The following is a 22,515-nucleotide window of genomic DNA, read 5'->3' on the forward strand; positions in this document are numbered from 1 at the left end:
TATACATTGGACTGGACTGATATTGCAACTTAGTTAAGATATTACAAACTTACCGTTATATCTTTCCAAGTCAATATTAGTAGTTGATCTTAAGATTAAAAGAATCTAAATCCTGATATGCTTAGGCTCAACTCAGGAGTGATATTCATGTTCTTTGATTTATTAGTTAAGCCTACTTTTGGGTCAGGGTGATGCGTATATTTTGGGAACATGATAGTATGATCGAGTGAGAGTGCTGAACATAAATATGGAATCTATAGCTTCTACTGGTGTATAGAAGTGAAGTGATGATTCCCTTCGAGCTTAGCAAATAGAAGTAAGTGGATGAGCTCTTGTTTAAGTGACTAATTCTTAGATGACTAAACACCATTTACAGGTAGCTAAGTATTTTAAGGGGCAAAATACATTAAGGGGTGAGAACGGTAAAATTATCTCATCTCGATGTAGATCATCTATATAGAGGATCTTTGATCACAATAAGATTATAACAATGGTTAAAAGACAATACTACAAATTACACTATTCACGTCGGTCAACGCCACTGTTCATGGCGTTGACCGACGTGAATAGTAATCAAATAATTGGGGCGTCTTTTTAAAAATGACACTAATACTATGTTATTTGCGTCATTTAGGTAAGTGACGCTAAAAGCAAAAACGACGAGAATAAGCAGAAAATTAAAAAATTTACATTTCATTTTGCGTCATTTATTAAAAGTCGAGTATTTTATTAGCGAGTTTTTAAAAACGACACAAAATACAATAGTGACACTTAATAACCAACACAACAAAATGTGAAAACCCTAAAATTAAAAAACGCAAAATCCTCAGCCTTCTCTCGCGTGCTACTCTTCAGACGCTTCAGCCTCTTTCTCTCATGTGATTCTCTTCAGCCGCATCTCTCTTCGGTGGTCTGTGGTCTCTCTTCAGACGACGGCGAGGAGATATATCGGATGCAAAGATCTTAAGGTTTGTAGAGAATTTTTGGTTGCTGACAAGTGATAAAAGAAAACTTAATAGTGACTAAATCTTTTAACTTACTAGAGAGGTATGTACAAACAATGGTCGAAAATTGCCTTCAAAATCTAAATCATCAGATCGGAGATCTGCCTTTTTCTATTTCTATTTCTATTTCTTGCTCTTCTTTCTTACTCTCGTGTCTGAAATTTTCTTTCTTCATTTTTTTTTCAACAGCCTTCTCTTCTATTTTCGTTCGCTTTCCACTACTGCTTTAACCTCACACATATATGTTTGTCACCGACTCAAGGACCCCAGACCGTGCCTCTCTTTCTGTAAGTTCTTCACAGCTGATTTAATGTATATACAGGTTTTCTTGTTCTCTGTGTAATTCATTTCTTGTTATTGTACTCATTGATCTTTTTAGAATGTTCTTCTAATCACTCTTATTAGAAACCAGTTCTTTCTTGATGGAATAATACCGAATTCATTTGTTTTCTTAGATATTGTACATGTGTTTGGTTTAGTACACGTTTTTATAAATATATATATATTTTAAAGATATCGTGGGAAGCTTTAAATAATCATCAAGTTATTGGAAGAGTTAATGTGTTTTCAACGATGAACATCCTCATATATGAATAATGCCATAATGCTAATTTTAGTCAGTTAATGTATTCAATGAGTAATTGTGAATTGGTATACTTAAAATGTTGATTCATCCTTGAGAACAGAATTTCGGAAACTAGTTTTTAGTGAGCCAAAACTTGATAATTTGTGTGTTGATAATTTGATTTGATAAAGTGAACTTAGCCTGGAATAATCATCATTTTTCTAAATTATGCACAACAAGTGTTTGAAGAAATGCCACACAGAATTTTTAAAAGGGGAAAGAGAAAAGGGTTAAAATTCATGACTTGTAAGGAATTATATGCACACTTGGTACATGTCTGTTATGTGTTAATTAGTAGTAGTGTTATAATTTACTTGTAGTATTCACTTATGGTCGACACGACATTATCCTCCGAGTGTTCTTTGTTCTTGTTCATCAAATTTGAAAGCATTGTAATAATGAATGACTATATATCTATATATAGTCATCTATATGTTTCTCTGTATATATTTAGTTCATTCCAAATTTTAAATTGATTATTGATCCATCAAGATTGTGTACCTGAGAAGTATGGTTCACTAAATTAGATGCTTGACAACATGCCAATATATTGGAAATTTATGACTGTTGCATTTTTTTTTATCTCTTCAATAGCTGTTTAATATTGTTACTTTAGTGTGCAACATTAATCCAATTTAATATTTAGTTACTACTGCTATCAAAAGCTTCACATTATAATTAGCTTTATATATGCATGATGTTCACTTCCTCACACCACATGAGATCCTACACCTTTAATCTGCTTCCATTCTTCATTCATTTTGGTGCTTTTATTTCTTTTTCAATATTTATATATATATATGCATTATATATATCCACACTTGAAAATTCATTTTGACTAGCTATAGTACTAGTACTAAATTATATTGGTCATTATTAATAACTCTGTGCTGATGAGCCATTAATATATATGCCAGAGTTTCGATTATTGTTTGTACACTTCTAAAGATATAATACTCCAGTTTAGTTTCCATTAATAAAATGAAATAGTCATGAAAATTATTAAAATTGTTTAGACCCATAATCATAAGCTCATTTCAGAGATGACATGACATGATGGTACTGCCTTTTCTTTTTGGTAGTATATAGTAGAAGTAGCATGCAGACCCATTATATATATATAATGAACAGTTAATGTTCTTGTCCTTTTCAATTTTATTTTTAAATTAACGTCTTAATTACCGACACATTAGCACAAATTAGCACTATGAAAAACACCGAATTTTGAGGAGGATAGAGAAAACATTAATTTTTTTTTATCTTTTGTTTTACAGTTCAAGTCAGACGCTCCATATAGTAACGAAGGGATCAATGCAGTACGGGATGAGTGGGTCGAATTTGTGAAGCCTTTGATTATGGATTTAGTACAAGGTTACTACTTTTGTTATAATACATGAGTAAAAAGTTTTATGATTATTGTTATATTTTGCATATATGTAATTAGTTTATATTTAGTTTACGATATACATGAAATTTAACTTTTAGGATCGATTCTATTAACAATTTTGGTATTGTGGGATTAGTTAATAGAATCGATTACTAATTTATGTGAGTTTTAAAAATGTTATTTTAACTTTTTTTCTATTATGTATTTACTATTATATAGAGTTATTCTAAAATTTGATAAAGCAAGTGGGGAGAATTGCATGAAAAATTTGCAATTTTCCCTTATTTATATTTGTGTTTCATTTTATAAGTGACGCAATATGTTAAAAACAAGTATTTTCGTAATAGATATGGCATTTTTAAACCGACGTAATAAGTTTTTTGTGCCAGTTTTAAAATGTCATGAAACATTTAGAGTCATTTTTTAACCGACGCATAAAATAAAATAGAAAAGTACGTATTTAGCGTCGGTTAATAAATGTCGAAAATTGCTTTTTGCGTCGTTTTAAAAATGACGCTAATAAAAAACTATTTGCTAAAACCGACGTAAATTCTTTAAGTGACACTTAAAAACCGACGTGAATTGTACTTTTTGTAGTAGTGTGAGATAGCATATCTATATCGTGGAACATATAATATGCTCTATATAAGTCTGAGAGTGCAATTCTAAGTTCTAAGAGTGGATTCAACGAAGAATTAATAAGTAGGAATTTACTTAGTAAATTCGGTTCACTTATTGAAGCTCAGCATATAGATCCATGGTCCCCATTCTAGTTGAGAACATATTGCTTGTAAGACTCAATAATTGATTCGTGATTAGTCAATTATAATTCTAAAGTTAGACTATGTCTAATTTGTGAATTTTCACTAAGCAGGGACGAAATTGTAAAGAAAAGAGATTCTAGGTTTATTTATTTATTAATAGACTTTATATGTCTAATTAATAATTAAATTAAATGACAGTATTATTTAATAATCTATTTTATTTATTAAATAATTAGTTTTGGCATTTAAAAGGTTAGAATTGGAAAATTGGCGTTTTTGAGAAAATAGAAATAAAATTTGTTAAAACTGCAAAACTAAGTGGGGCCCATTCTATAAACCTTGGCCGGCCACTTTATGTGGAATTTCAAATTGATATTTTCATTATTTTAATGCCAAATAATTCCTAACTTAAACCTAGTAGTTACCTATAAATAGAAAGTGATTGCTCAGTCAAATTTACACTTTCATTATTATTCTTCTGACAGAAAATTCTCTCTTCAGAAAAACTGAGCCTTCCTCTTTCTATACCTTGGCTGAACCTCTCTCTCTCTCTTTTCTCTTCAAAAATTTCGAACCTTAGTGATAGAGTAAGTGCCCACGCACAGCAAGTGGTAACTCAATCATAGATTGAAAGACTGTGAAGGATCACAAACAAAGAGAAGGACATTCGGGCTCAAATCTTGATAATACTCTGCGACAGAAAGGATACAAGGGTTAGAGATCTGAGTGGAAGGAGACATTAATTCCGCTGCATCAATGTAAGGTTTTCTTAACTTTATATGTGTTTATTTTATCGTTTTAGAAAATTCATATTTAGGGTGTTAAACAACATACTTGTGAGTAGATCTAAGATCCTGGTAAAATAATTTCCAACAACTGGCCTCAGAGCCATGGTAATTTATTTGCTTGCAAGAAATTTGGACTTTAAAACGATTGTTTGTTATTTGGATGGTTTCATGTTGTATTGAGTGTTATATGATGATTGATTGATGTTTGTGAATTTTCGTGAACAATAATTGAAATTTTTTTTCTGGAATTATTTTTATTGGATAGTATGGAAAAAATTAAGCAAGTTACTTTTTTACAGAACTCAATTTCGATTTAATTTGAATTAGTTATGATTTTTTGAAGATTCGAAAAAAAGATAGGGATGCTGCATCACCCACGCGCGTGGACAGAGAGCATTCAGACAAGCAGCTCGCCCAGCGCCTGTCTGAAGCCCCTTACGCGCGCAAAAATCCTGCACGTTCCCCCAGCGCCGAGGTTTCTCGGCAGGCACCCCCCATTGCGCGCGCAGACGAGTATGCACAACATATCGTCCGTACAGCTCGCATTTTTTCGTTTTTCTTCGATTTTTCATGCTTTTTCATGGATTTAACTTTCGATTTTTTGTGTAGTTTTGTATTTAGACATTTACTATTCCTATTTCAATTCTAATTATCATAATTAAATTATTTAATATTTTTTTTTTTAATTTAATTCATGATATTAGTGTAATTTGAATTTGAAAATAGTAAATATCTATCTTTTTGCTTAATTATCTATCTATTTTTAAATTTGATTATATCTTATCTTAATTTTAAATTTAAGGTCAGATATTAAATTTTTTTAAATTATTTAACCTTATTTAAATTTAAAATAAGATGACTATAATCATGATATTTTAAATAGATGTAAGATATTTTGCTAACTTTTAAATTTTGTTATTTTATTTATTTAAATTAAATTTAAAATCTGAAAAATATATTTTTTTATCTTTTTTTTAAAATTTTTATTTATAAAATAACATTTAATATTTTAAAAGTAGTTAGCAAATTTTGAAATGATATTTAGGTTAGTTGAAACCTAATTTTTCAAAATTGTAGGTTTAATTTTAAATATTATTTTATTATTATTTTCGAAAATAAATAAATATTTTTTTTTATTATATTTTTATTTTTCCGAAAAATTAAATATTAATTTTATTTATTTACTTAATTATTTTTTTTGAAATTTGTTTATTTAAAATTAAATAAATCCTACATCCAACTATCCAGCTAACCTTGTTGCAGGAGTATGTGTTTTAGCTTGTTTGTAAGTTTTTTAAAACCTATTATTGCTTGATTACAAATAGCCATGGTTACCTTGTTGACAGATCCAATGATCTGATTTTAACTCATGGCTCCCTTGGTCAAGTAAATAATTTGTAACAGGTAAAATTTACAATCTTCTTTCATCTGTGTATGACCTAGCAACATGATAGGATCTATCCAAATGTGTGCCTGTGTGAGCCTATATGTTTATTTTCTTATATAGATGCATATAGGTCGTTGCTAAATAAAATGTCACACTATGATAGATTTTATTTGGGTCCATTTAGTTTTTGGACCTATTCAATTAATAACAGTTATTTATTTTAAGGTTAAATTTCTCTCTTTTGGGCCTTGTGTGAGAGTTGGGAGCCATAGAAGTGGGTACGACATACTGAACCCAGCACCCCCTTACATGAACTATACCAATTGTGAAGGCCCATTTGCCTGATTTGAATAACTGTGCTAGGTTAATTATATTAGTTTGACCTAATAAAATTGAATTAGCAACATAATTAACTTTTAAAATATATGAAAATTTATTTTCATTTTAATATTTTAAAGTTAATTTTAAGAAAAACACTTTTAGTTTTAGATATTATTTCTAGATAAACTATTTGGATTTTTCTTGTATTTAATTAAATAAAGAATTTTAACTAACTAGATTCTTTCTGGAACTTATTTAATTAAATATTCTTATTTAAGTTGTAATTAAATATTCTTATTTAAGTTGTAAATTAGTTGTATCAACTGATTTTTCTTATCAAACTTAAATTTGAATATTTTATTTAAATTTAAAATTAAGTTGAGGAATCCTAGGCATTAGTTATTAAAGATTCTTAATATATTTTTTAAGTTAGTTTTAAAACTTAAAATGGAATATTTTTCAAATTAAGTGGTTACAACTTAATTTTTGATATTTAATTAAATCTAAATTTGAAAATATTTAAGTTCTAGATTCTTTTCTATACAACTTAAATTAGATATTTTTCAAATTTTTGTTGAAAAGATACTTAGTCAAATAAGATATTTTCTAGATAGTTATTTCTAGACTACTTATTATTTCTAATATTCAATAGGAAAATATTATACATTGTGAAATTAATTATTTAAATAATTAATTTTGGTACAATTTTATTTAAGTATATTTTTTCCTAGTATTAAACTAGAAATTAATAATTAAGCCTTCTCTACTCTTAATTATTTATTTCTTAATTTTAATACATTTAATTAAATTGAAAAATCAAATATCTAAGTTGACTTTCATCATGATACTTAAATATTTATTTTTTCATGACACTTAATTAAATAGAAAATTATGTTTAGGTTGAAATTTAATTTTTCAACTTAAATATAAATAATTTTCAAAATATATTTTTCTTTATTTTATTAATCAATTTCGAAAATTACATTTTAATTATGCAATATTTTTGAATTTTTCTTGAAAAATAGATTAAGTTGTAAATTAATTATTTATTTTAATTAATTCTTGGACCAACTTAAATCAATGATTTTTTCATCTATTGATTAATTTAAAATAAATGAATTAAAATATATTATTAGAAATTGAATTAATTAGTCAAAGGAAAATCTAGATAGGTGATATTTTTGCTTGAAGTATTTTTTTTTTAAGTATTTATTATTTCTGTATTTTCAAAAATTTGTATAGTTTTATACTTTATTTTTCGAATACAATAAATATATTCCTATGAAAATTTATTTTAAGTTGCTATTTAATTTAAATTAATACAACTTAAATTAATTTGTCTTAATATTTACATTTAAAATTACTACTAAGATGGAAATAATTCAATTTATTTGAATCACCATCTAAGTATAATTTATAAATATTAAATTAAATTCTTATTTAGAATTTTAATTCTACATTCGATATTTAATGAATATATTTATTAGAATAATAAAGAAAATATATTTTTAAAGAATGAGCTTTATTATTATTAAGATATTCGATCTCCATTGTTGGTTTTACATCGCGTTTGTTTTAGTGAGTAATCCTCCCTAATGGAGGAACGTTCATTAGCAATTTCGCACCGTTTAATCTCAAAAGATAAGTAGTTTGTAAGTGTTTTATATGGTATGGATCACCCTAATGGTGGCGACCATATTTGACTTGCAAATTATGAAACAATGGTAGAAGCTCATAAGATAGAATAGCCTTGACTCTCGCCTAAACGGGACAACGCTGGATTCCAATCTTGATCGAATAAAAGGTTGCTAGAATGTTTAACATTTTAGATGAGTTGACAACTCTATTCAACAGATGGTAGCTTTGACTCTCGCCTAAACGGGACACTGATATCAGTTTGTTGAAAAACCTTAGAAATTATTTAGGATTGAATTTTTTTTTGTATTTTCTCTTATCATTCCTACATGCTATGTGCTTATCATTTCTGAATTGACTTTGTGTTAAACCATTATTGATTTCTATTTGTTGATTTCTATTATTTTGTAGTATCCTGTATAACCATGATGAATTCCATGTTATCACTGTTGACTGAAAATAAGCTAAATGGATCTAACTTTCCTAAATGGAATGAGAACATTAATATCGCTATCATAGGAGAAAGTGCCTTGTTTGTTTTAACTGAGCCGTCACCTGAAGTGCCTGTGGATAATGCATCCAAAGCTGTGAAAGAAAAGTATGAGCGTTGGCAAAAAGCAAATGACAAAGCTCTATACTTTATGCTTTCCAGCATGGTTGACACCCTCAAAACTCGGTTTTCTAAAACCGAAAAGGCTGCTGAAGTAATGACGAAGTTAAATGAGCTATTCGGTAAGGCATCACTTCAGTCTCGCTTTGACGCGACTAAGAAGTACATCAATGCACGGATGGAATCCCATCAAAACGTGCGTGATCATCTTCTCCTCATGGCAAGTTATTTCCAAGAAGCCCAGGATCATGGTGCTGAAATGGATAGCACTACTCAAGTAAGCCTTATCTTGAATAGTCTGACTCCAGCATTTCTGCCCTACACATCAAATTATGTCATGAATAAGAAGGACATAGACTTTCATGAATTAGTCAATGACCTTCAGACTTATGAAAATTTGATTGGAGGACCCAAGAAGAAAGGGAGTAAACCTCACAATTCTGGGAATGGTAATGGGACGGTAAAACTTGAAGCAAATATTGCATCTGCTTCAAAACCCAAATCGAAGAAGAAGTGGAAGAACACCAAGAAGCGTGCAAAAGCCATGAAAAACAAAAAGGCTGCTGCTTCTGGTGATGCTACACTCAAAGGAAAGTGTTTCTACTGCAATGAGAAAGGTCATTGGAAACCCCAGTGTCCTAAACTTCTTGCAAAGAAACAAGGTATTTCTTTCTATAAACTTTAAGAGTTTTAGTGAATTATTATCCAATTGGATTTATGATTCTGGACTAACTTTGTTTATTTGTTTCTTCTTCCTATAGGCCAAGCTACTTGAACTCAGATGAGTTGGATCGGAAAGTTGGACCAAGGGTGAAATCGTCCAGATGAAGATGAAGCTCTTCTATCTATTTTTGAATTAATTGTTTAAGTTTAAAGACAATTTGGATTTCGAATTTTAGTTAGGGATATTTATCCCTGTTTTTCTCATATTGTTGCAATACATTTTTTTATTATTATTAATAAAGTTTATTTTATTTTCGAATTCAAACCAATTGCAATTTATGAGATTGAGCTTCATTTACTTTATCTTTCAAACACAATTACCACCTTATATTTATATGTTTGTATGTGTAAGTGTTTTTATTATTGATGCAAATTCTATAATATTTACAACTTTTCATAGAGTTATATTAAATAAACACTAGAAATTATTTCTATGTATATTAATAATTGTTAATTCTAATACAATTATTAAGAATTTGTTTAATAAAAGGATCTTTTGATCTGATAGGGGTAGAGAAAAGTTAAGAAAACTATGAAGTTCAACGATCTTTTATATCTAATGAACTCTGGATAGTATTCAACTCCACATAAACTCTATCACACTTAGAGAATCATGATCTTTACAACCTTTAGGGGTGGATCATATTCTCTATATACTTAAGGGTGGAGTTTATCCACAATACCCTATATGTATATTCTTAGGGGTGGAGTTTACTCCATAATACCCTATGTAACACATATTTTCTTTAAACATGGAAGTAATATAATGACTTAGCTATTATCAATATTAATTTTTGATCTTGATTGTATGTTCCAATTCGTTTTACTGCTGTAGTAAAAATTGATACCTATAAAAGTTCTTTGATAATGTTTCACACTACTTTAATTGAGTGGGAGAATTTTAAAATTCTTTACCCATCTTCATTAGGTTGACACTTGTGATAGGAACTTAAGAACACTACTGAAAAGCAAATCTAACCATTCATGTGGATAGATATAACTTATCAGAATTATGAGAATAAAATACAAGAACTCTAGTTCAGTCTATTCGAATGACTTGAACTATGAATTCTTAATTCTCATAACATTTTATGGTATCTTAATTTTGATTACTTAATCTCTGGCATGTATTTTTCAATTCAAATACTAGTCTGCTATGTTGATGACTTAGTCTTAACTTAAAGATTCAGACTAATACAAAAGTCACAACTAGATAACTCTCCAAACAATAAAGAGGTTAAAAGTATTATTTAACCAGACATCTGCTATTGAGTGGGAGCTATCTGAGATGCAATCAAATAAGGAACATTAGAAGATATTCAAGAAAGATTTATGAAAGTGATCTATATGTTAGATATTAAGGAACTGTATATCAGTTATCCTTGTATCTCACCAACTCATTTCGAAATTATGAGATAGTGGTTACTTTGGGGGTGGAGGAATTATTCTATAATAATTCAAGCTCTACCAGAGAAGAATTATAACTTTGTAAATTCGAAATTACCAGAAATTTATATTGCTGAAGAAAAGTCTACGCTGTATTATCTCAATTTCATATTTTAAAATATGAGAGATATGTCTTCTGTCTATTCAGATGTACTTCAAAACAGTAAAGATTTCAGTATCCCTTGATGAGTAAAGCATATAGTAAAGGATGTTTCATAAGTGGATTTATGAACTAGTTTTAAGAAGTTTGGGTGGATTCAAATATACTACACTTGATCTGAAGATCAAGACATCAGATTGACCTATTTGCACACTTTGTTTTATATTAGTGCAAGTGGGAGTTTGTTGGGTTTTATGCCCTAAATAAAACTCTTTACAATCTGATTAGTAATCAATATAAGAAATTCGAAGTGATTAATGTTTGCATGAATTTTACATGCTAATGGTTTCATATGTTTATTACATTTACACACAGAATCAGTTAAATCCAGATCATATGTTTATTCACACTTACAGTATCGTCAATACAGTGGAATGTGATTGTGATCATATGAATCAAAAGACTAAGTCCGTGTTTCATCAGTGTTTTGGATTTACACTAATGTGATAATCAGCGATGATGTGTACTTACACTTGGAGTAAGTGTTATGTTCTTTCCAGGACATTAGTAAAGTATACTAGTTTCGAATGTATGGAGTATACATTGGACTGGACCGATATTGCAACTTAGTTAAGATATTACAAACTTACCGTTATATCTTTCCAAGTCAATATCAGTAGTTGATCTTAAGATTAAAAGAATCTAAATCTTGATATGCTTAGGCTCAACTCAGGATTGCTATTCATGTTCTTTGATTTATTAGTTAAGCCTACTTTTGGGTCAGGGTGATACGTATATTTTGGGAACATGATAGTATGATCGAGTGGGAGTGCTGAACATAAATATGGAATCTATAGCTTCTACTGGTGTATAGAAGTCAAGTGATGATTCCCTTCGAGCTTAGCAAATAGAAGTAAGTGGATGAGCTCTTGTTTAAGTGACTAATTCTTAGATCACTAAACACCATTTACAGGCAGCTAAGTGTTTTAAGGGGCAAAATACATTGAGGGGTGAGAACGGTAAAATTATCTCATCTCGATGTAGATCATCTATATAGAGGATCTCTGATCACAATAAGATTATAACAATGGTTAAATGAGATAGCATATCTATATCGTGGAACATATAATATGCTCTATATACGTCTTAGAGTGCAATTCTAAGTTCTAAGAGTGGATTCAACGAAGAATTAATAAGTAAGAATTTACTTAGTAAATTCGGTTCACTTATTGAAGCTCAGCATATAGATCCATGGTCCCCATTCTAGTTGAGAACATATTGCTTGTAAGACTCAATAATTGATTCGTGATTAGTCAACTATAATTCTAAAGTTAGACTATGTCTAATTTGTGAATTTTCACTAAGCAGGGGCGAAATTGTAAAGAAAAGAGATTCTAGGTTTATTTATTTATTAATAGACTTTATATGTCTAATTAATAATTAAATTAAATGACAGTATTATTTAATAATCTATTTTATTTATTAAATAATTAGTTTTGGCATTTAAAAGGTTAGAATTGGAAAATTGGCGTTTTTGAGAAAATAGAAATAAAATTTGTTAAAACTGCAAAACTAAGTGGGGCCCATTCTATACACCTTGGCCGGCCACTTTATGTGAAATTTCAAATTGATATTTTCATTATTTTAATGCCAAATAATTCCTAACTTAAACCTAGTAGTTGCCTATAAATAGAAAGTGATTGCTCAGTCAAATTTACACTTTCATTATTAGTCTTCTGACAGAAAATTCTCTCTTCAGAAAAACTGAGCCTTCCTCTTTCTATACCTTGGCCGAACCTCTCTCTCTCTCCTTTCTCTTCAAAAATTTTGAACCTTAGTGATAGAGTAAGTGCCCACACACAGCAAGTGGTAACTCAATCATAGATTGGAAGACTGTGAAGGATCACAAACAAAGAGAAGGACATTCGGGCTCAGATCTTGATAATACTCTACGACAGAAAGGATACAAGGGTTAGAGATCTGAGTGGAAGGAGACATTAATTCCGCTACATCAATGTAAGGTTTTCTTAACTTTATGTGTGTTTATTTTATCGTTTTATAAAATTCATATTTAGGGTGTTAAACAACATACTTGTGAGTAGATCTAAGATACTGGTAAAATAATTTCCAACAACTGGCCTCAGAGCCATGGTAATTTATTTGCTTGCAAGAAATTTGGACTTTAAAACGATTGTTTGTTATTTGGATGGTTTCATGTTGTATTGAGTGTTATATGATGATTGATTAATGTTTGTGAATTTTCGTGAAAAATAATTGAAATTTTGTTTCTGGAATTATTTTTATTGGATAGTATGGAAAAAATTTAAGCAAGTTACTTTTTTACAGAACTCAATTTCGATTTAATTTGAATTAGTTATGATTTTTTGAAGATTCAAAAAAAAGATAGGGATGCTGCATCACCCACGCGTGCGGACAGAGAGCATTCAGACAAGCAGCTCACCCAGCGCCTGTCTGAAGCCCCCTACGCGCGCGAAAATCCTGCACATTCCCCCAGCGCCGAGGTTTCTCGGCAGGCACCCCCCATTGCGCGCGCAGACGAGTATGCACAACATACCGTCCGTACAGCTCGCATTTTTTCGTTTTTCTTCGATTTTTCATGCTTTTTCATGGATTTAACTTCCGATTTTTTGTGTAGTTTTGTATTTAGACATTTACTATTCCTATTTCAATTCTAATTATCATAATTAAATTATTTAATCTATTTTTTTTAATTTAATTCATGATATTAGTGTAATTTGAATTTGAAAATAGTAAATATCTATCTTTTTGCTTAATTATCTATCTTATTTTTAAATTTTATTATATCTTATCTTAATTTTAAATTTAAGGTCAGATATTAAATTTTTTTAAATTATTTGACCGTATTTAAATTTAAAATTAGATAACTATAATCATGATATTTTAAATAGATGTAAGATATTTTGCTAACTTTTAAATTTTGTTATTTTATTTAAAAGGTTAGAATTGGAAAATTGGCGTTTTTGAGAAAATAGAAATAAAATTTGTTAAAACTGCAAAACTAAGTGGGGCCCATTCTATACACCTTGGCCGGCCACTTTATGTGGAATTTCAAATTGATATTTTCATTATTTTAATGCCAAATAATTCCTAACTTAAACCTAGTAGTTGCCTATGAATAGAAAGTGATTGCTCAGTCAAATTTACACTTTCATTATTATTCTTCTGACAGAAAATTCTCTCTTCAGAAAAACTAAGCCTTCCTCTTTCTATACCTTGGCCGAACCTCTCTCTCTCTTTTCTCTTCAAAAATTTCGAACCTTAGTGATAGAGTAAGTGCCCACACACAGCAAGTGGTAACTCAATCATAGATTGGAAGACTGTGAAGGATCACAAACAAAGAGAAGGACATTCGGGCTCAGATCTTCATAATACTCTGCGACAGAAAGGATACAAGGGTTAGAGATCTAAGTGGAAGGAGACATGAATTCCGCTGCATCAATGTAAGGTTTTCTTAACTTTATATGTGTTTATTTTATCGTTTTAGAAAGTTCATATTTAGGGTGTTAAACAACATACTTGTGAGTAGATCTAAGATCCTGGTAAAATAATTTCCAACAATCCAACTTTCTCAAGTGGATGTTTTACATGACTCTTTTATAATGGACTTAACGATGAAATAAGAAGCTGGGTTGGTTATGGAGCAGAGGCAACTGGAGCACCTCTATTAATGAGAGGCTATGATGTAATAAATCTGTTGAATCATATGGCAGATTTTGATTACGACTGGCATTGGGATCCATCACTTCAGGGTTAGAGTCACCAATACCCACCTTATTGCCCAAATTCATCCCAAGAAACTGAAAAAGAGAAGCAACTACTATCACTTCTACAATCATTTCCAGGAGAGATTAATCGCTTAATTGACATGGTGAGATCCTTATGTGATAATTCAATGACTCATGATTCAGAATGTAATAACTCCAGTGATGAAAGTTATGAGAGTTGTTGGTACAATGAAGAAGGGTCATTATTTGAATACAAGGAAGATAATGAGCCTACAATTGAAGATCAAGATCCTTGTGAAGAGGAAATCATTGAATATGAAATCACAAGTGAGGGTATGGATAGCCAAGTGGAGAGTGAGCAACAAGAAGAAGAGTTGTTAGATGAAAGTGTAGAAACTGTGACATTGGAGGATGAAGAAGAACATGGCATCATTGATTCGACTTCATCAATGATAGTGACTGATAAACCACCAATGAATCCATATATTTCATCAACATCATATTATATCCTCTACGAGCTACGAAAGGCTTCTCCCCAAGCACATTATCCAAAGTCTTATGTTGTTGGTGTTGATTTTAGTTCAAACTCATCACTTGCCAAGCTTGAAGGCAAGTACAACAATAATTTTGAAGTTGTCTTGCATGATGCTTATTACGGGCGTCAACCGCTTGTTGATGTGGCGCTCAAGTAAGTATCTCTCAACCACAATTTTATTTTAACACATTGGGGACAATGTGCATCTTTAGTTTGGGGGGAGAGATTCAATTTTTTTTCAGGTTCTTTCAGTTTTTTTCGTTTTTAGTTAGTCTTTGTTATCTTTGGTGTCATGTGTTGATAGCTAAGTTGGAAGATTGATTGAACCACTGTTATTTACTTGTGCAATGGATTGGAATCTTAACCGTGTGCTTGAGTCATAACTCTTTGAATTAAATTGGATGTGTGTTAGAAGGTTGTTCATTTAGATGTAAAACATTTATTTTTGACGCGTATCACTTTTGTTCTATTTGGATTGTGGAATGATTGGCTTGACATGGAATAGAATTTGTTTGACATACTCTCTTGAAGCGAAGCTGTTGTTGATTTCTGTTTGGAAAGTGATTTAGGCATGTTTTCTTTGGATCGATTGAGCCTTTCAAGCCTACCTAAAAAGTTTTATCCGTAGTTTACCCAAAGTTGAGCCTTAGCCTATTTTAAATAAAGTTTCACCACTTAACTAAGCTTAATTCACTATCTTTAACTACTTTCATCCTCAACGTACCTTATTATGCCATAAGCTGTTAAGCAAGTTTGGGGGGGAATGAATTGTTGTAAGTGGGGGAGTAATTTTAAAAGTAAGAGATTGGAAAAAAAATAATAGTTGTTATGTGTTGTGCCTCTATTGTAAAAAAAGAAAGAAGAAAAAAAAATAAATGTGATAATTTCTTCTTGAGAATCAAATGTGAACAATGAGGTGGGCACATAGGAAAGAAAAAAAGAAAAGTGTAATCTCTTACTAGTTTCTTTGGGATGAAAGAATGGATAAGTGTGGGTGCTTGTTTGGTATAATTGTGCTTATGGTATAATGTAGCCTAAATGACTTCTCATCTACCCGTTTTACCTAAGCCATGCTATTATAATCGAAAAAGACCTTTTGATTCTGAGCAAGAATTGTCAACATTAATGGAGAAAGGTATGTCGTTGAAGCTTATTGAACATGGGTTAGCGGAATGTCGGAGAGTGTAGAATGGTTGTGATTGTTAGGTTTTATGCCCTAAATAAAACTCTTTACAATCTGATTAGTTATCAATATAAGAAATTTGAAGTGATTGATGTTTGCATGAATTTTACATGCTAATGGTTTAATATGTTTAATATGTTTATTACATTCATACACACAAAATCAGTTAAATCCAGATCATATGTTTATTCACAATTACAGTATCGTCAACACAGTGGAATGTGATTGTGATCATATGAATCAAAAGTTTTGGTCCCTGTTTCATCAGTGTTATTGGATTTACACTAATGTGATAATCAGCGATGATGTGTACTTACACTTGGAGTAAGTGTTATGTTCTTTCCAGGACATTAGTAAAGTATACTAGTTTCGAATGTATGGAGTATACATTGGACAGGACCGATATTGCAACTAAGTTAAGATATTACAAACTTACCGTTATACATAGCTTTCCAAGTCAATATCAGTAGTTGATCTTAAGATTGAAAAGAATCTAAATCCTGATATGCTTGGGCTCAACTCAGGAGTGCTATTCATGTTCTTTGATTTATTAGTTAAGCCTACTTTTGGGTCAGGGTGATACGTATATTTTGGGAACATGATAGTATGATTGAGTGGGAGTGCTGAACATAAATATGGAATCTATAGCTTCTACTGGTGTATAGAAGTTAAGTGATGATTCCCTTCGAGCTTAGCAAATAGAAGTAAATGGATGAGCTCTTGTTTAACTGACTAATTATTAGATCACAAAACACCATTTACAGGTAGCTAAGTGTTTTAAGGGGCAAAATACATTGAGGGGTGAGAACGGTAAAGAAATCCCATCTCGATGTAAATCATCTATATAGAGGATCTTTAAATCACAATAAGATTATAACAATGGTTAAATGAGATAGTATATTGGTATCGTGAAACATACAATATGCTCTATATAAGTCTGAGAGTGCAATTCTAAGTTCTAAGAGTGGATTCAACGAAGAATTAATAAGTAGGAATTTACTTGGTAAATTTGGTTCACTTATTGGAAGCTCAGCATATAGATCCATGGTCCCCATTCTAGTTGAGAACATTCTGCTTGTAAGACTCATTAATTGATTCGTGATTGATCAATTATAATTCTAAAGTTAGACTATGTCTGATTTTATGAATTTTCACTAAGCAGGGGTGAAATTGTAAGGAAAAGAGTTTTCTAGGTTTATTTATTTATTAATAGACTTTATATGTCTAATTAATAATTAAATTAAATGACAATATTATTTAATAATCTTTTTTAGTTATTAAATAATTAGTTTTGGCATTTAAAAGGTTAGAATTGGAAAATTGGCGTTTTTGAGAAAATAGAGTTAAAATTTGATAAAACTGCAAAATCAAGTGAGGCCCAATATAACACCTAGGCCGGCCACTTAATGGAGTTTTTCAAATTATTATTTTCATTATTTTAATGCCAAATAATTCTAAACCTAAACCTAGTAGTTGCCTATAAATAGAAAGTGATGGCTCATTCACAACACATGCTTTCATTAGCTTTCTGACAGAATTTTCTCTCTTCATAAAAACTGAGCCTTCCCTCACTCTCTACCTTGGCCGAAATACTTCTCCCTCTTTTCCTTCATCTTTTTCGTGACCCTAGTGAAAGAGTAAGTGCCCACACACAGCAAGCAGTAACTCAATCATAGATTGGAAGACTGTGAAGGATCAAAGCTTGAAGAAGAAGGAGATTCGGGCTCAGATCTTGATTATACTCTACTACAGAAAGGAATCAAGGGTTAGAGATCTGAGTGGAAGGAGACATTTATTCCATTTGCATCAATGTAAGGTTTTCTTAACTTTATATGTGTTTATTTTATCGTTTTAGAAAGTTCATATTTAGGATGTTAATAAACATACTTGTGAGTAGATCTAAGATCCTGGTAAACTAATTCCCAACAACTGGCCTCAGAGCCATGGTAATTGATTTACTTGCATGTAATTTGGACTTTAAACGATTGTTTGTATGTTCTTTGGATGGTATCATGTTGTATTGAGTGTTATTTGATGATTGATTGATGATTGTGAAATTTTCGTGAAAAATAATTGTTATTTCGATTCTGGAATTATTTTTATTGGATAGTATGGAAAAAATTAAGCAAGTTAGCCTTTTACAGAACTCAATTTGGATTTTATTTGAATTAGTTATGATTTTTTGAAGATTTGACAAAATCGGGAAATTTTGTCTTGATAGTTTCTCATGATCGCAGAACTGTCCGTACAGTTTCGAATTTTTTCAATTTTCTTCAATTTTTCATACTTTTTCATGGAATTAACTTCCAATTTTTTGTATGGTTTTAATATATACTATTACTATTCCTAATTCAATTCTAATTATCATTTTGAATTAATTTAATTTTTTTTAAAATTTAATTCAAGATATTAGTGTAATTTGAATTTGAATAGAACTAGTATTTATCTTTTTGCTTAAAAATTTATCTTATTTTTAAATTTGATTATTTTTTTTAAATTTAAGGTCAGATTTTTTTAAGATATTTAAAATATCTTTTAAGATATTTATAATATCTTTTAAGATATTTATAATATCTTTTAAAGATATTTATAATATCTTTTAAGATATTTAAAAATATCTTATCTTTTAAGATATTTTAAAAATATCTTATCTATTAAGATTTTTTTTAATCTTTTTAGATATTTTGACCTTATTTAAATTTAAAATAAGATATTTATAATCATGTAATTTTAAATAGATATAAGATATTTTGCTAACTTTTAAATTTTGTTATTTTATTTATTTAAATTAAATTTAAAAATCTGAAAAGATATTTTATTTATCTTTTCCATTTTTATTTAATTTTTATTTTTAAAATAACATTTAATTTTAAAAGTAGTTAGCAAATTTTGAAATGATATTTAGGTTGGTTGAAACCTAATTTTTCAAATAGTAGGTTTAATTTTAAATATTTATTTTTAAAATAATTTCGAAATTTTAAATTTATTTTTATTTTATTTTCGAAATTAATTAAATTTTTTTTATTATTTTTTCGAAATTAATTAAATTTTTTTTTAATTATTTATTTTTCGAAATTATTTATTTAAAATTAAATAAATCCTACTTCCAACTATCCAGCTAACCTTGTTGCAGGAGTATGTGTTTTTAGCTTGTGTGTAAGTTTTAAAAACCTATTATTACTTGATTGCAAATAGCCATGGTTACTTTTTGCCAGATCTAATGATCTGATGGCTCCCTTGGTCAAGTTAATAATTTGTAACAGGTAAATTTTACAATCTTCTTTCATCTATGTATGACCTAGCAACATGATAGGATCCATCCAAAGTGTGCATGTGTGAGCCTATATGTTTATTTTGTTTTAATATAGATACATATAGGTTGTTGCTAAATAAAATGTCACACCATGATAGATTTTATTTAGGTCCATTTAGTTTTTGGACCTATTCAATTAATAACAGTTATTCATTTTAAGGTTAAATTCCTCTCTTTTGGGCCTTGTGTGAGAGTTGGGTGCCATAGAAGTGGGTACGACATACTGAACCCAGCACCCCCTCACATGAACTACCCCAATTGTGAAGGCCCATTTGCCTGATTTGAATAACTGTACTAGGTTAATTATATTAGTTTGACCTAATAAAATTGAATTAGCAACATAATTAACTTTTAAAATATATGAAAAATTATTTTTATTTTAATATTTTAAAGTTAATTTTAAGAAAAACACTTTTAGTTTAGATATTATTTCTAGATAAACTATTTGTATTTTTCTTGTATTTAATTAAATATAGAATTTTAACTAACTAAGATTCTTTCTGGAGCTTATTTAATTAAATATCCCTATTTAAGTTATAAATTAGTTGTATCAACTGATTTTTCTTAACTAACTTAAATTTGAATATTTGATTTAAATTTTAAATCAAGTTGAGGAATCTTAGGCATTAGTTATTAAAGATTCTTAAGATATTTTTTTAAGTTAATATCTTTTCAAATATTAACTTGAAATGGAATATCTTAGATATTTTTTGGTTAATATCTTTTCAAATATTAACTTCAAAAGATATCTTCAAATTAAGTGGTTACAACTTAATTTGTGATATTTAATTAAATCTAGATTTGAAATTATTTAAGTTTTAGATTTTTTCTATATAACTTAAATTAGATATTTTTCAAATTTTGAAAAGATACTTAGTCAAATAAGATATTTTCTAGATAGTAATTTCTAGACTACTTATTATTTCTAATATTTAAATAGGAAAATATTATACTTTTGTGAAATTAATTATTTAAATAATTAATTTTGGTACAATTTTATTAAGTATATTTTTCCTAGTATTAAATAGAAATTAATAATTAAGCCTTCTCTACACTTAATTATTATTTCTTGAATTTAATCCATTTAATTAAGTTGAAAAATCTAAATATCTAAGTTGATTTTCATCATGATACTTAAATATTTATTGATTTTTCATGACACTTAATTAAATAGAAAATTATTTTTAGGTTGAAATTTAATTTTTTCAACTTAAATTTAAATAATTTTCAATATGTATTTTTCTTTATTTTATTAATCAATTTCGAAATTTGCATTTTTAATTATGCAATATTTTCGAATTTTTTTTGAAAAATAGATTGAGTTGTAAATTAATTATTTATTTTAATTAATTCTTGGACCAACTTCAATCAATGATTTTTTCATTTAATTGATTAATTTAAATAAATGAATTTAAAATATATATATATATATATATAATATTAGAAATTGAATTAACTAGTCAAAGAAAATCTAGATAGATGATATTTTTTGCTTGAAGTATTTCTTTTCTATTTTTTATTATTTTCGAAAATTGTATTTTTATATACTTTAAATTTTCGAATCCAATAAATATATTCTCCAAGGAAATTTTTAAGTTGCTAATTATTTATTTAATTCAACTTAAATTAATTTCCTTAATATTTATATTTAAGATTATTACTAAGATGGAAATAATTAATTTTATTTCAATCACCATCTAAGTATAATTTTATAAATATTATATTAAATTCTTATTTTTGAATTTTAATTCTTGAATAGAATTTAATGAGATTTATTTATTAGAATAATAAAAAAAAATACATTTTAAATAATGAGTTTTATTATTATTAAGATATTCGATCTCCATTGTGGGTTTTACACCGCGTTTGTTTTAGTGAGTAATCCTCCCTAATGGAGGAACGTTCATTAGCAATTTCGCACCGTTTAATCTCGCATGATAAGTGGTTTGTAAGTGTTTTATATGGTATAGATCACCCTAATGGTGGCGACCATATTTGACTTGCAAATTGCGAAACAATGGTAGAAGCTCATAAGATAGAATAGCCTTGACTCTCGCCTAAACGGGACAACGCTGGATTCTGATCTTGATCGAATAAAAGGTTGCTAGAATGTTTAACATTTTAGATGAGCTGACAACTCTATTCAATGGATGGTAGCTTTGACTCTCGCCTAAACGGGACACTGATATCAGTTTGTTGAAAACCTTGGAAATTATTTAGGATTGAATTTTTAAGTATTTTCTCATATCATTCCTACTTGCTATGTGCTTATAATTTCTGAATTGATTTTGTGTGTTAAACCATTATTTATTTCTATTTGTTGATTTCTATTATTTTGTAGTATCCTGTTTGTCAAAATGAATCCCATGTTATCACTGTTGACTGAAAATAAGCTGAATGGATCTAACTTTAATAAATGGAATGAGAACATTAATATTGCTCTCATAGGAGAAAGTGCCTTGTTTGTTTTAACTGAGCCGTCACCTGAAGTGCCTGGGGATAATGCATCCAAAGCTGTGAAAGAAAAGTATGAGCGTTGGCAGAAGGCAAATGACAAAGCTCTATACTTTATGCTTTCTAGCATGGTTGACACCCTCAAAACTCGGTTTTCTAAAACTGAGAAGGCTGCTGAAGTTATGACGAAGTTAAATGAGCTATTCGGTAAGGCATCACTTCAGTCACGCTTTGACGCGACTAAGAAGTACATTAACGCACGGATGGAACCTCATCAAAACGTGCGTGATCATGTTCTCCTCATGTCCAGTTATTTCCAAGAAGCCCAGGATCATGGTGCTGAAATGGACAGTGCTACTCAAGTTAGTCTTATCTTGAATAGCCTGACTCCAGCATTTCTACCATATAAATCAAATTATGTCATGAATAAGAAGGAAATTGACTTTCATGAATTAGTCAATGACCTTCAAACT

The 22,515-nt window shown here is 29.2% G+C and overlaps 1 long non-coding RNA gene across 2 annotated transcripts; it reads left to right on the forward strand.

Annotated features, from left to right (window-relative positions):
- The first annotated feature begins 778 nt into the window (after positions 1 to 778).
- On the forward strand, positions 779 to 3,198 carry LOC115701030 (uncharacterized). 2 transcript variants are annotated; one of them, XR_004008492.2, is made up of 3 exons: positions 779 to 1,047; positions 1,194 to 1,291; positions 2,904 to 3,198. It is a non-coding gene; the product is annotated as an uncharacterized LOC115701030 (long non-coding RNA). The 2 variants fall into 2 exon arrangements; XR_004008493.2 differs by having other exon boundaries at positions 783 to 968.
- The last annotated feature ends 19,317 nt before the right edge of the window (positions 3,199 to 22,515 follow it).

This window comes from Cannabis sativa, chromosome 2 (assembly GCF_029168945.1).
Source record: "Cannabis sativa cultivar Pink pepper isolate KNU-18-1 chromosome 2, ASM2916894v1, whole genome shotgun sequence".
NCBI classification, from domain to species: Eukaryota; Viridiplantae; Streptophyta; class Magnoliopsida; order Rosales; family Cannabaceae; genus Cannabis; species Cannabis sativa.